This window comes from Macaca mulatta, chromosome 16 (genome assembly GCF_049350105.2).
Source record: "Macaca mulatta isolate MMU2019108-1 chromosome 16, T2T-MMU8v2.0, whole genome shotgun sequence".
Lineage (NCBI taxonomy): Eukaryota > Metazoa > Chordata > Mammalia > Primates > Cercopithecidae > Macaca > Macaca mulatta.
Window position 1 is genome coordinate 17,553,483 of NC_133421.1, and position 16,173 is coordinate 17,569,655.

The 16,173-nt window shown below is 42.4% G+C and overlaps 2 long non-coding RNA genes across 2 annotated transcripts; one reads left to right on the plus strand and one right to left on the minus strand.

The window, feature by feature from the left end:
- Window positions 1-591: 591 nt before the first annotated feature.
- Window positions 592-15,357, minus strand: LOC106993908 (uncharacterized). Its single transcript, XR_003723630.2, has 3 exons — window positions 14,790-15,357; window positions 12,993-13,146; window positions 592-1,065 (listed from the first exon to the last, which is right to left on the minus strand). It is a non-coding gene; the product is annotated as an uncharacterized LOC106993908 (long non-coding RNA).
- Window positions 14,635-15,946, plus strand: LOC114673064 (uncharacterized). The gene is made up of 2 exons (XR_003723631.2): window positions 14,635-14,739; window positions 15,351-15,946. It is a non-coding gene; the product is annotated as an uncharacterized LOC114673064 (long non-coding RNA).
- The last annotated feature ends 227 nt before the right edge of the window (window positions 15,947-16,173 follow it).

Below are 16,173 nucleotides of genomic sequence, written 5' to 3' on the forward strand. Positions count from 1 at the left end.
TGAGGGGAAATTGATATCAATTCTGGTACTATAAATATCAATTTAAGCTTGTATTAACCATGCAACTTCCTTTGGACATTACTGTTTATAAAACCATCCTACAAACAGGTACTGAAGGAAAGACCCGGGATGCTAGCATCCTAAAGGCTATATTGTTGAATGTTTTCTTTAAAAAACTTGATTTCCATTTCCCTTACATTAGTTAACCTTGATTTCATAGTATCATCCTGCACAAAGTACAGGTTGCAGAATACTCAAACTGTGCTTATATAGCTATGTTTTTTTAAATAACAGTTGTTTGACCTTATTTTTTTGATGCTGCTTCATCCCTCACACAGCACTTATTTCCCTTGGTTGAGCATGTGGCATGTGACAGTCCATAGCACCTTCCTTTGCATTACTCTGTATTTCCTGCCTTTGTATGTTTTATGTAAATAATGCATTTATAAAGTCTTCCACTGATAAACAGAGGCAATTGATGCCCTTACAAAATAACAGACTAGTAATAGTGGAGAACTCTAGATTTTTGTGTATTTTTCCCACTTTTACAGTTGTCTGACCCACAAATTATTCAACAGTTTTTAGCAAATAGCTTTATTTTCCGGAACTTTTTATTATGAGTTTTCAAATATACAGAAAGGTTTAAAAATAATAAAGTGAACTGTATACCCACCTAGATTTTAAAACTAACATTTTGCCATATTTTTTTTAACCAAACATTGGAAAGGAACTTACAGACATTACATTTCATCGCTAAACACTTAAGCATGCATTGCATAAAAATAAGGATGGTCTTTTACATAACCACAATACATTTACATACCTTTAAAAAAAAAAAAAAAGAACAGTAATTCCCTAATATCTGAACACCTAGTCTGTGTTTAAATTTCCTCTGTTGATCCAGTCAGTTTTCACACATAGTATTGATTATTAAATCTGTTTCATCTATCTAGAACAGTCCCCACTTTGGTACTTCTTCTTTAAGAGAGCAGGTCAGTTGTCTTGAAAAATGTCTCACGTTCAGGATTCAACTGACTATTTACATGTGGGTTGTTCTGGTATCCCCTGTAGTTTCCATAAATTAGAAGTTAGGGCAAAAGGCTTGATTGGGTTGTTTAAACATTTTTAATGATAACATCTCACAAATGTATTTCATAGTGCATCATATCAAAAGTCTCATTAATATCAGGTTGAGTCACTATCAATGGATCACTCATTTGAGGTCACCAGATCTTCCCAACATAAAGATAGTTTTTCCTATTACAGTTAGTCTGTGTACTGACACTGGCAGCATATGGACATTTTGATTGCCAACAACTTTTTACCTGGTAAAAAGTAACCAACGATGATCCTTGCCTGAATCCATTGTCTCATCAGTGTTTGCAAAATGACAATTTTCTAATTCTACCACTCTACATTTGTTGAGTGGCATTCTTGTATAACCTTCCCTCATCAACTAGGAATGCACTAGAGGCAGAGTCAGGCTCAATTATTTTGCCTTAATTACCAGTGTAGGAGTTTAATTACCAGTAAAGAGTTTGATGCTCTCATCTGCAGTGATAACAAATGATTCAATGTGTTAACAGTCATTTATGATCATTGTTTCTGATGTTCAGATTGTCCCAAATTTGGCCAGGTGGAGCCCTTCAAGTAGCTCTTGTGTCCTTTTGACATTCACTCTCTAGTCTTTGGACACTTGATTGCCTTCTAACACAAGATATCTCAAGTTGACCTTGCATTTTCAATACCCCAGGCATGGAATGAAACCTTTTTCCAAGAATCCCTGGCTCCTTCTAATAGGTAGCTATTTAGACACCAAGATCTGGGCACTAGGCATTCTCACTGCTCCTGGAGTGTCACTGGCAATTCTTTCCAATCATTCAAGTTGGTTTTCATAAAGACAACTCTTCACTCATGCCATCAGTTATATAATGTCTGTGTGATGAGGGATATAATTATATAACTGGGATAAACTTTCAGGCGCAAACAACTAAATCTTGTTAAGCATGCACCTAAATTGGAGAGAACACTTCCATGTTATGTATGCTAGAAAGCAGCAAATTAGCTGCAAGAGGCCTGTGACAAGGCCATCAGGAAATTTACAAGGGAATAGAGCTTGTCAGTTAATCTGCCAAGTGGGTTGAGGGCAATTAAGAGAGCAACTAGATGTATACCTAATCTGTTGTGTTTTAACTATCACATGTCTTGATAACTTATGGTATTTATAAGCTAATAGCCCTCCTTTCCTATCACATCTCTTAAGGCAGATTTCTAGTAAGATCTGAATATTAATCCTAAGGATCTGTTTCATGCAAATCTAAGTACTAGTTTTTCTTACTAAACCTTTATTTGGTCTCTAAAACTTTAAGGCTGTTACGTTTCATTCTTTGTCTTCTGGTGTCAGTTCACTTGCATGTGCCCGTAAATGTATTCTTACTCCTCTGTTTCTGTTATTCTCCCTATGGCTCTACCTTTCATAAGTATTAGCTCCTTAGAACACTGTAACCATTAAAAATGGCAAGCATGTGCACAACAGTGATACATACAAATGTGTAAGTGTGTAAGCACCATCGGGCCCCACACCCTGTATGAATGGGGAAAGTGAAGCCCATGATGCTGAAGTATCTTGCTTGAGGTCATACGTCATATAATGACAGAATAAGGATTGGAACAGCATAGCTCCAGCACTTAAAATTAATTGAGTTCTTCTTGTAAAATAATGTTGAATGGAAATTCTGAGTACAAAGAATATGTACCTACAATTTTATAAAATTATGTATTTTTATGAGATTAGAGCACTGAAAGTTTTTTAAATCTGTTTTTGTCTTATTTCCCATAGTTTCTTTCTGTTTGTTTTTTGTTTGTTTTGTTTTTTGTTTTAAGGAGCAGAGAGTTTAATAGGCAAGAAGGGGCTAGAAGGAAGGGAGAAGGAAGAAAAGCAGCTCCCCTGTACAGAGACAGAAGGAGAAGGGGCTCCAAAGCCAAAAGAGAAGGTCCCCACCTGCCATGGACACCAGCTAGGTATATATGCAAAGGCTGGAGAACACAGTGTTTGAATTGCATAGGGCTCAGGGGATTGGTTTGACTAGGCATGTCTTTACATAGCCAGAGAAAGAGCTGGCCCTCCCACCCTAGTCTTTTAATATGCAAATACAGGGCGCCATGATGTTCTACACACGTGGGGATAGGTGGGGGTGGCCATGTTGCCAGGAACATGTGGGGCAAGGGCAAGAAGGCTGTGGGAATCACCATGTTGCCTTGACCCAGTTTCAAATGGTCTGCATTTGCATATCAAAGGTTGACAGCCTGACTGTAAGAGCCTGGGCTTTACAAGAATCTTTTCTGGAGATGCTTTAAAAAACTAGAACTTCCCAAGGACCCCTTTACCTCTCTATCTGCCTAAAATAATTTCTTAGTAACTCCTACCACATTCCTCCCTGTGGCGATATGACACTAACTGCTGTTAGGGGGTTTTGGGCTACGACTCTTTCTGGCTACTTCCTGCTTTTCAGCAGGAAGTCAAATGGGGACCAGCAGCGAGGGCTCCTCCTGGGGTCAACTTAAGGGTCCTCTGGAGACTGGCGTGTCTATATGTGGTTCAGTTTGCAGCATCATTTAGAGTTTGACTGCTTCAAGGTGAGAAGAAAGAGTTTGAGTTATAGTATTGAGTGTACAGGGTCCAAATATCAATACAAGACATATAAGCAAGAGAGGGCTTGATAAAGGGGCTAACCAATTCCATAAAGAGGAATGGAATTCATTAAAGAGGGACTGTAGCCACGCAGGGCTGAAGCTGGCATTTTCCCTGAGCCTGTTAATAATTTTGATTTAGTTTTTAAGTACCTGTAGATTTTCCTCTACTAGAGGTGTTAATCATTACTAAACCCAATAAAAAGTCCTAGCAGAGGCCGGGCGCAGTGGCTTATACCTGTAATCCCAGCACTTTGGGAGGCCAAGGCGGGTGGATCATGAGGTCAGGAGATCAAGACCATCCTGGCTAACACAGTGAAACCCCGTCTACTAAAAATACAAAAAAATTAGGCATGATGGCGGGTGCCTGTAGTCCCAGCTATTCGGGAGGCTGAGGCAGGAGAATGGCGTGAACCCAGGAGATGGAGCTTGCAGTGAGCCAAGAGTGCGTCACTGCACTCCAGCTTGGGCAACAAAGTGAGACTCCATCTCAAAAAAAAAAAAAAAAAAAAAAGTCCTAGCATACTCAGTGATAGTAAAACTTTCATGCTTCCTTTTTGTCAGTAGTTAACTATTATCCCTGCTATAAGGATAATTAAGCAAAATACAACAGCAATGGAAACTCTGTCCAATATTTCAGTTAGAAGGTGCTACCATGTATAACCCTATTGCAAATAGTAGAGTGAGTATAGCAACTTCCACAAGTATGGTGTAGTAGATAATTTCCATGTAAAATTTTACTTGCCAAGATACAGAATTTTCCTTTGGTAGTCTATGAAGCCTTGGTTTTATTTTCCCAAACAAAAAAAACCTCTGGGTTATGGGCATCATACTCACTTTCATTACCTGGCAGAATTTGCAGGATAATTGCCCAGAACTAGCATATTGATTCAGATTTTTACATTACCTATCCCTTTTTATTTCTTCCAAACTGGAGGGGATTACCACTTGATTCAGAGGAATAAGCAGGGTTAGTACAAAATGTAGGCAAAAAGTTTAAAAACAATGAGACTAGGATTTAATGAGAAATGTATGCTAAGCTTTGGAGAAATGTATGATAAACTTTGGAGCATAATTTTTCTCTCCAGTCCTCACTTTTGATAAAAACAAATTATGATAGGACCGTGTGTGTTGTCCGTAAACTTTAGTCCTATACATGGCCTGATTATTTGCGTAAAGTGCAGTGAGAAAGGTTATTTCTATACAGGCCTTTTGGATTGGCTTTGATGAAACTGTTCCACAAGGAATCTCAGATAATACCTTTTAAAGCCAAGCCCAGCCATGGGTTTGTATCCTCAAATACCTGTGAGTTGGGTGATCCCCTCCTCCTGAGGTCCCAAGATAAACTCGGAGCTCCCAGACCTGTTAGAAAGTGACATTCTTTACTGACCACATGTTAGGAATCCTGTGTGGGGACTGTGCAGACAAGGTATGAGGCCAGTTCTCCCCAACGGGCCTTTATTGGCTCTGCATGTCAAGCTTCTTTCCTTAAAAAGAAACACATCGTTTTCAGTCAAAGCCTTGGTTAAAATAACCAGTTTTTCCAATTGTGTCCTGTTGACAAAGAAAAATGGATTCTTACTGCACTGATGCAAACAGCTATATTGCCATAAGTTAAGAGTACTTACAACTAGTCTCCAAATTCTAGAGGAACCAGGCAGAGAAAAATAAACACGCTCCAAATTTTGTTCACAGGAGTATACCTTACTCAATTATTAAAGGCCATAAATAGTTTAAAACTTTGACTCTGAAAAACAAAACAAGGATCAGCAATATTCCAAGCAAAGTTAAAAAGTCTGCTTTAACTTTCTGAGTGCAGTCCATTTAGTTAACTCTTGTTTTGCTTGATATTTGTGAACATGTTACTTCTTTATGAGTCCCGTACATTCTTCTCTATTCCAGTGTTACAATCTTTAAAGCTATTAAAGGCCGGGCGCGGTGGCTCAAGCCTGTAATCCCAGCACTTTGGGAGGCCGAGACGGGTGGATCACGAGGTCAGGAGATCGAGACCATCCTGGCTAACATGGTGAAACCCCGTCTCTACTAAAAATACAAAAAACTAGCCGGGCGTGGTGGCGGGCGCCTGTAGTCCCAGCTACTCGGAGGCTGAGGCGGGAGAATGGCGTGAACCCGGGAGGTGGAGCTTACAGTGAGCCGAGATCGCGCCACTGCACTCCAGCCTGGGCGACAGAGTGAGACTCCGTCTCAAAAAAAATAAATAAATAAATAAAAATAAAGCTATTAAAAACCTGCATTTGAGAATACCTGTTAAACTCCTTGACAGAGCTTGATTATAAACTATTTTTTGAGAAGGAACAAAGCAAGACAACAATTGTCTGCAAATGACAAAATTCTCAGGATAGTTAAAAACATGACTGACAAAGAAGTTTATTTATCTTCATGGTTTACAATAACTTTACCCTTAATTATGATTGATAGCACATACTTAGACATTAGAATCTTAGAAATCCCATACAATTCTGGAACATATATTAGTATTATTCACCAAAATATAACTTAAATAAGATTGGACATCATTTTGGCAATCTCATGTGACTACACATGTCAAATAATCCTGTTTACCTCTTTTCTGAATGTTTCAGGAGCCCTCTGAGCCATCCAAAGAGCCAGGCATCAGGAAGGACAATTTCCAGATTGCCATAAATTATTTTGCCAAAATGATGACTCAAGGCAAAAACCTTTCATTAGCCTTTTTATGAAATGAAAATCTCGTTCAAAGCAAAATTTTACCCTTGCATTAGTTTATTAATGTTAACCCCAATTTGTTTACATGAAACCTTATAGATTATTCCATCTAATCCTAATCAATTTGACCATGAGGTGAAATCTGTAATCTTTTTTTTTTGAGATGGAGTTTCATTCTTGTTGCCCAGGCTAGAGTGCAATGGCATGATCTCGGCTCACCGAAATCTTGGCTCACTGCAACCTCAGCTCACCACAACCTCCACCTCCTAGGTTCAAGCGATTCTCCTGCCTCAGCCTCCCAAGTAGCTGGGATTACAGGCATGTACCACCACCCCTGGCTAATTTTGTACCTTTAGTAGAAATGGGGTTTCTCCATGTTTGTCAGCCTGGTCTCAAACTCCTGACCTCAGATGATCTGCCTGCCTCGGCCTCCCAAAGTGCTGGGATTACAGGTGTGAGCCACCACACCCAGCCAAGGTGAAATCTTTACAAACCTTTTATAACCCTTTTACTAAGTGACAGATTGGTGTCTTAAGAACTCCTTGCTATGCTTTTATTTTAATGCTTAATTTATGAAAAGACCATGTAGATACTATGGGAGAAGATGCTGTAGTGCTTCTACCATGCATTGCAGTGCGAGGCAACCCAAAGCCAATTAGCTTATTTTGTAATTAGCCCATCCCTGATGGGAGTCTTATCTCCCAGTGCGGGGTGAGGATGTTTCCTTATCTTCCAGGTGGCCAAGAGCATCCCTGATTAATAACTACTATTAGCCATCCCTTACAGTGTATTTTCTACTTAATTATTACACACCAAAGTTTTCTCATAATGCAAAGTAATTTCTGATACCCCAAAAACTCAAAACCATCAGATAATACAATGCAAAACAGAACAGAGCCTTTGATTTTGAGAAGGAACTATTTGCTTTTAATTCCTGGGGTTTCATGAGGAAAACAGAGGGGTTTTTTCCCAAAACGGGGTCTGTGGCGCCTCCTCTGTTTTTCCCAAGGAGTCCCATGCTACCAGAAGTTATCTTAGGGCCTTGTATGCATGCATTAAGAGTAGTAAAACAAAAAATGGAGAAAAATAATTCAGTCGACTGAGATGAGCCTTTTTCCAGAAAAACAAGATTCAAGAAGAGAAAAAACATAAAGGCCTTTTAATGTACCTATAACTTGAATATCCACTTTTAATTAAGCTGAGCACTCTTTAAGAAAATTATTTTAAATCCCTTGCTACTTGACTTTAGTCACACCAAGCAGTTAAGATTTTTGGCTTTTGAACTTTACAATAAGTAACCTCACAGGTGAAACTAAAGAGCTTTAATTAGGTTATGACTTAACCAGGAGTGTAAAAGGTATTTTTAAAGAAGCGACAGGCAGCTTTTTTTTTTTTAAGACAGAGTCTCGCTGTCACCCAGGCTGGAGTGTAATGGCATAATCTCGGCTCACTGCAACCTCTGCCTCCTGGGTTCAAGCAGTTCTCCTGCCTCAGCTTCCCGAATAGCTAGGACTACAGTTGTATGCCACCACGCCCAGCTAATTTTTGTATTTTTAGTAGAGATGTGATGTCATCATGTTGACCAGGCTGGTCTTGAACTCCTGACCTCGTGATCCACCCGGACAGGCAGCTTTTACAACTGTCACTGCAAAATTGTGACTGAGACAGTGGAAGAGATCTGACCCAAACAACTCCATTTTGTTTACAGCCCCCAAGCTGTCCTTGCCCATCCCTGGGCATAGGCTGAACCAACTTTGGGAGGAGCCTGGTTTACAGTTGATAGTCTAAAACAAAGACGATAACAGCTGCTTCTCAAGATATACTTCCCTCTTGCTTGGGGACCAGACCAAGAAACTAGCTACAGGATTAGAAACCATGGCCCAAGAGCCATGTAGCTGGAGGCTACAAGATTTTGGCCCTCCCTAAACTGCTCTCATGATCAGTGCTTAAGATGTTTTGTAAACCCTGCCCTTGATGGATCAGCTGACACAGCCCAGACTGACAAACTGGCGTATCTCATTTAGCACAAGAAGACAGCCACCATTGTAAAATGGCGGAGACTAAAAGTATTGCCATGCGGCTACAGATTATGTTCCCATGACATGAAACAAGATGGAGGCCTGTAGCCAAGTTTGCCAGTTGACGCTTTGCTGGGCTGGTTTGAACAGCAGGCTTGTGGGGTTCTCGGCCTGCATCCTGACCTAAGATACCTTTTCTTTCTTTCTTTTTTTTTTTTTTTTGAGACGGAATCTCGCTCTGTCGCCCAGGCTGGAGTGCAGTAGTGTGATCTCGGCTCACTGCAAGCCCTGCCTCCCAGGTTCATGCCATTCTCCTGCCTCAGCCTCCCGAGTAGCTGGGACTACAGGTGCCTGCCACCAGGCCCAGCTAATTTTTTGTGATTTTTTTTTAGTAGAGACGGGGTTTCACCGTGTTAGATGGTCTCAATCTCCTGACCTCGTGATCTACCCACCTCGGCCTCCCATAGTGCTGGGATTACAGGCGTGAGCCATCAGGCCCGGCCAAGATACCTTTTCTTTAACAGAACCATACAGAAAGATATACAAAGCAGAGCAGATTGTTTACAGCTTAAGACCAACCTCACAAATCCTTTTTCATTGATTATAAATTTAAAGAAAACATAAACAATCATCTTTATTATCCCTTTTATTATCCCTTTATTATCCCTTTTCCAGTTTCCACAGGAAGAGAGAAGCCAAAAGCCCAACCGGTAAGAAGATTTTACCCTTTTGCCAGCATATCAGGCTTCTGGGTTTCCTTCCCCCTAGCTCAACTCTACGCCAAGCTTTTTAAGGTTTGGAAAATTAACCTTTTCCATGTTGGAAGAACATTATAAAAGAGATAGAAGCCATTTTAAACTGCGGAAGAAGGAAAACCACCACAGAAAGGAGTTCCAATTAGGGTTGTCAGGAGGTATTGCCTCTTTTCCTATTGGGAATGGTGTTTCCCCTTTGCCTTCCCAATTTTTTCTTTTCCCTTTTGTTCTACTATAGGAGACATATTGCTTATCTCCAAAATTTTCTTCTGCTTGCAGAGCTGCCTGGTTTAGCTACAGTGAGGGTTTGCCTTAGCAGCAACATAACATCCCTTCACGAGAGGTTAAATACCTGAGTTAAATTTTGGAAAGGTTCTGTGTACTTATTAAGGTCGTCAGAAAATTGGCCTAAGTCTCCCTTTACTTGCCAAAGGTCCTGCAATGAGAAGGGAACTTGAAGGGGCCCCAAATAAGGGGGACCCTCAGATGACTTCCCTGAAAGTTACTTTTTTAATTTGGGGAGAACTGTTTTCCCTGGGCCTGCCCAATATGACTGCAAAAGAAAATAAGCCACTTTTTCTTCAAAGTTTCAAGGTCGAAAGAGTCCCAGTGCTTCAAAATACACCCAAGGGGAGTGCATGTTGAAGACGATCTGTTACCCATCTAGAAAGAGAAGTGAGAATAAAAGCATCCTTTTAGTCTCCTTCCTTTTGGTATGAGATCGAGAATGGAGAAGAAAGCAGTAGGAGGTGTCTCCCAACTATTTTCTCTCCTTCGTTCCTGGATTCCCAGCACCCATTTAAATATGCCACCCATGACTGCAGGTGTAACCCTCCAAGCCATGGCACCAGAGGATCTGAGTTTGGGGCCTTAGTCACGCTGTTTCCAAGCAATCAGTTTTCTGCCTTTTATTTCCCTTTGACCTCCTAGACTTGTGTGGCCTCCCAAAAAATGGATTTCAAGAAAAACCATGTAATTAGGAAAAGCCCCTTTAAGGGAGGGGGCGTGCTGGATTGAACCGTATATCCTGCTATTATAGCCCATGCTAAAGCATTTACCCATAGAAGAATGGTTCCGGTTAACTTCTGGACTTAAAATCCCCTTACTAATTAAGTACTGTCTTAGTAGGAGCCAGAATGGTGGCTTAAAGGAACATAGGAACTGAATGGCCATCTTCCTGCCAGCGGGACAATATTGAGACTAAAATTTGGCTACGAAAGACATCCTCCTCCTGTTAAAAAGTAGAAACTTACGGTTCTTAGAAGAGGTCTAGAGCCTGATTTCTACTAGGTGGCTTAGAAATACCATGTGCTTGCCAGATAAAACGTAGAGAGACATTTATTGAGTCACTGCCTGCCTTGATTCACGATCTTTTCTAACAGAATCCTGCCCATTTAGACACACACAGAGAGAGAGACCACGGATAGAAAGAGAAAGAAAGTTTGGCGACAGGGTAGCTGGAAGAGAGCCTTGAGATTAAAGGACGGATTTAAAGTTGAAATCCGCTCCATATTCACCAGTCTCATGATTGAATTTCCTTTCCCGGCCAATGCACCAAAATGATATGGCTCTGATGAGTGGAGGAATACCAGGGTTCTTGGTCCTCATGCCGGTTTAGATGAAATGACACGGACACACATGGAGTGGTTTTAAGGGGTGGAGAGCTTAATAGGCAAGAGGGGCAAGAAAGAAGGGAGAAGGAAGAAATAAGCAGCTCCCCTGTACAGAGATGGGGTAGGGGGGCCTCCAAAGCCAAAAGAGGAGGTCCCCTCCCATACAGTTTCTTAAATTCAAATGTTTAAATACGAACATCTCAATTCAGGATGCACCGCCCACTACCAATTTTTCACTCAGATCTATCCCAAGTTTCAAAGCCATATAGTCAGTGATCACCCAGAACTATCTCATAAGTACCTTATGTGGTTTAACCTAAAACTAAATTGTTTTCATCCCCACACCTCTTCTCTCTAAATTCATTATAACTTTGACAGGGGAGCTAGGAGCCACTCTCTTATTCACCAATAATCATCTTAGTCCTATTGGTCTTACAATAAAGTTGGCTGTTTCATGCCTACAAGAGTAGAGGCTTTTTCCTGAAGAACAATTTTGGGCCATACCAAAATAAGATCTGCATCCAGAAGTTGAAAAGGAATGATCTCCACTGTAAACTGATTTTAAACTATACCTGGAATATTCATGCTGAGCACTATATTTTACATTAAAGTAGAGCCATCCCTCAGTATTGGTTCCAGGATTGGTTCCAGGACGCCCATGGATACCAAAATCCTTGGATGCTCAAGTACCTGATATAAAAAATGGCATAGCATTTGCATATAACTGATGTACATTCTCCCAAATACTTTAAATCATCTCTAGATTACTTGTAATACCTAATACAATGTAAATACCATGTAAATAGTTGTTACACAGTAGTTTTAAATTTTTATTGCATTATTTTGAGGGTTTTCTGCTCAATATTTCCAATCTGTGGTTGGGGGAAACACAGAACATAGCCAGGCATGGTGGCTCACGCCTGTAATCCCAGCACTTTGGGAGGCAGAGGTGGGCAGATCACGAGGTCAGGAGATTGAGACCATCCTGGCTAACATGGTGAAACCCCATCTCTACTAAAATACAAAAAATTAGCCGGGCATGCTGGCATGCACCTGTAGTCCTAGCTACTTGGGAGGTTGAAGCAGGGGAATCGCTTGAACCTGGAAGGCGGAGGTTGCAGTGAGCCAAGATCGTGCCGCTGCACTCAGCCTGGCGACAGAGCAAGACTCCATCTCAAAAAAAAAGAAAAAAAAGAAAAAAGAAATGCAGAACATGTGCATACCAAGGGCCAAGAGCCAACTCTATAATACCTTACACTAGGGTCCTAGGAAGTCCCACCTGCTAAGGGGACTCTGGTGCCACTAAAATGGAAGTGATCAAGGATGCTGAGAAGGCCAATTTCTGGTCCTGCCCTTTCTCAAACCAAAAGAAAACAGTAATGGCGAAGATTCACTTAAGAACCAGAAAGGGGGCGGGTTTGGTGGCTCATGCCTATAATCCTACCACTGTGGAAGGCCGAGGCGGGTGGATCACCTGAGATCAGGAGTTCGAGACCAGCCTGGCCAACATGGCAAAACCCGTCCCTACTAAAAATACAAAAATTAGCTGGGCACAGTGCAACGCGCCTGTAGTCCCAGCTACTCAGGAGGCTGAGGCAAGAGAATCACTTGAACCCGGGAGGCGGAGGTTGCAGTGAGCCAAGATCACGCCACCGCACTCCAGCCTGGGGTGACAGAGCGAGATTCCGTCTCAAAAAAAAAAAAAACCAGAAAGGCACTAAGAGATGCACAGTAGGCAAGTAGGCACTCAATAAATATTAACTGAATGAATCATTCTAATATGCACTGTGCAAAGTGCTGGCAAGATACAGTAGTTCAGAGAAGTGCTAAGTATTCAAAAAAGATAGATTTGTACTTTCCAGGATAGAGAAAGATGTCAACCATACTTTTTTTCTTTACTGCAACATTTGTATTTGTAGAGTGCTTTGTAATTACAAAGCATTTTTATATTTTCACATTCATTTAATCTGTACGTGTTAGACTCCAGACTGGAAAGGGACTGACCCAGGTACCAGCTCTCTTCTAGGACACAGAATACTCATCATAGATGAAACAACTTTAAAATGATTATGTAGTGGAAGAATGAAAAGTATTCATCTTGCGACCAGGATGAATACTTATCTCAACTCAGGATGCACCTTTCTAGGGAGAGGTGCATGCTGAGTTGAGATAAGCCTAGAAACCAGAAAAGAGAGACGGCCCAAACCTACCTGAGACCTAGCTGCAGAGCATGGTGGCCATTTCTTCCCCTGCTTCTCAGAAACCAGCAGGACTGTAAGCCAGGAGTTCAAGACTGCAGTGCACTAGATCCGGCCTGTGAATAGTCACTGTGCTCAGCCTGGGCAACATGGCAAGAACACATCTCTAAAAAGAGAGAGGGAGAGAACGATGAAAAAGAAAGACTCTAAAGAGCTGGGAAGGGAAAGAAGCCACAGATTATCAGACCCACCTTGACAAAATTCCCACCAATCAGTGGGCACTATATACCCTGCAATTCCCAAAGGAGAGGTCAAATGAGAGTCTAGTAGTAGTCCTACTCACTCCCAGATCTAGAAAAGCAGGCCATGAACTGTTATTTTGGCAAGGACCTCTCTCCCAGAATTCCCAGATCTAGGTGGAGACTGCTCTGTTTCTCTACCAAGAATTGGCAAACTACTGCTAGCTGGCGGCCCAAGCTAAAACACACAGACACACACATTATTTTTTACATTTTTAAATGGTTAAAAAAAAAATCTCATGACACGTGAAATTTACAGTGAAATTCAAATTTCAATGAAGTTTTGTTGGAACACAGCCACACCTATTTGTTTACTGTCCAAGGCTGCTTTTGTGCTACAACAGCCGAACTTACAACCATAAGGAGATTGCAAAGCCTAAAATGTGTACTATCTGGCCCTTTGTAGAAGTCCACCAACTGCTTCTACACCATGGGGTGGGGTCTAGGTCTATTTACTAAGCCAAACAACCATCCAAGCAAAGAAGCAACAGCAAAGCAAAGAAATAAAAGAAGCAACACTCCTGGAGGGTAAAGTGGGGAAGCGTCCGAAAACAAAGTCAATTAGGAGAGCTTTGAAGCAGGGAAATGGATAGAGGCACAACGCCAGAAGTCCAGGTTCAGAGAAGAATCATCTCCGCTCAGGAAGCAGGGGGACAATGCTACTTAGAGCAAGGACGCCCTCTGTCGACATTCCTTGATTGTGCGCCTTTAACTGTCTAAAATCAGGGTGGAGGTATGCGGAACGCAGAGCCTGTGGGAAGAGTTAAATGGGCGGGTTCAAGAGGAGCGGTCTTCTCTTTCTGGAGTGGCTGGTGTTCCTGTACTCTTTCACCAAAGTCTTCCGAAAGGAAACTTGGGTTTAAGTTCGCACTAACAAGACATGCAACTCGCACTAACAGATGTGTATCCCTTTCCTCTCCCTAACTTCAGTCCCTTAAGTTTGCAGAGAGGGCAGCTTCTCGGAAGCGAGTCCCCTTTTCATTCTTTTTTTTTTTTTTTTTTTTTTTTTTTTGAGATGGAATCTCGCTCTGTCGCCCAGGCCGGAGGGCAGTAGCGCAATCTCGGCTCACTGCAACCTTTGCCTCCCGGGTTCAAGCGATTCTTCTGCCTTAGCCTCCCGAGTAGCTGGGACTACAGGCGCGCGCCAGCACGCCCAGCTAATTTTTGAATTTTTAGTAGTACAGACGAGGTTTCACCATGTTGGCCAGGCTGGTCTCTTATCTCCTAACCTCGTGATCCGCCCACCTGGGGCTCCCAAAGTGCCGCGATTACAGGCGTGAGCCACTGCGCCTGGCCCACCATTGGCCACCCTTTTCATTCTTAACTGAGACTCCTCCCTGCACCCCAGCTCCTGTCGATGCTCGACTTCCTCCCGCCTCCGAGGGGCCGCGAGTCTACCGACTGGCGGGGTAACTCCCCTTGCCAACCCCACGAAATGGCCCGCAGTTTGGCTGAGACGGGTAGGACACCCAAGGGACCAATACCACCTTCCATAAGATGGGATTCGAACCTAAAACTCGTTCTTAACGGCCCTAGGTGCAAGAGCTGCCCCTCCCTGAACTACGACTCCCTCAGGTTTCAGAAACAACAGCTCCGCTACCCAGAAAGAGACGTAGGGAGGAGCCCAGCTTCCGGCTCGAAAGGGACTCTGGGACACTGGGCGGGGCCAGGAACGCAGTGTTCCTGGGAAATGGGGTCCACAGCCTCCGCTGCGCAGGCGCCGCTCCACGCAGGCGCCGTGGCCCTGCTTCGCACTCGCTCGGCTGGAGACCCCTGTCCCCGAGAGCGCGCACGCACCCTGCCGGGGTACTAGGAGGCGTGGCGGATGCTGAGGCAGGCACTGCCGGTCTCGGTGGCGGTGTTGTGGTGAGGGCGGGTTTATTTCAGGCTGACTACTAATTTAAGTGGGAGAGACACGCAGTTTGTAAGATCTTCCCACCCCAGGGGGCAGATCGGCAGCGGAATGTGTGGGTGCGCACCCACACACTGGCCCATCTGCCTCAGGAGCCCTGCTTCAGGGGCCCGAGGAACTTGTCGACGAGATTTCTTGAAGTAAATGCCTTGTCCCCAGTTACAGCGCTACCGTCATGTCCCTCCGAGGAGATGGCAGCAGCCTTTCGCTCTCATTGGTCTCTAAATGAACCGTCATGTACCTGTGGACGGCCTGAGGAATTACCGATCTCATTTCCAACCTGCACCCCGCCACGCTTCCACCGCGGCGCTCACCGCCCCCATTATTTTGAAGCACAACTCAGAATCGTAAACATTTCGGTACCAATTTCTAAAGATGGAGACTCTTCGAACAGAGTGACATCTTTATTATATCTCTTCAAGTCACAATGTCAAATATCAAGTGAATGAATTTCCCTACTTGATGGAAATTTGGGGGTTTTCCGTTTATTTAAATAAGGATCCAAATAAGTTCTACAGCTTAAAGTTAACTGACATGTCACTTAAGTCACTTTCTTCAGTCTCTTGGCATTTCTCTTTTATCTCTTTCAATATATTTCTTGGGGAAACTAGATTTTATCCTGTAGAGTTTCCCGCAATCTGGACTTCACTGATTAGTCAGGGTGCTATATTTCATGCTTCTCTGCCCTCTGTGTTTTCTATAAACTGATAGCAAAATAAATAAATAAAAATAAACTGATAATAGGCTTGATCTGATTCAAGTTTAATTTTTTGGCCAAAGTATTTCATAGGAGATTTGTGTTTTATCAGAAAATACATAATGTCTGGGTTTCTCTTTCTGAGATTAAACAACCATTAAAGATTATTACCTAGATCCATTAGTTCATTAGGAGTTGCAAAATAGTAATATTCTAAACCTATCATTCATTATTCACTTATAAATTGGATTATTCCTACAAGGAGAAACTTCCTCTCATCAACTA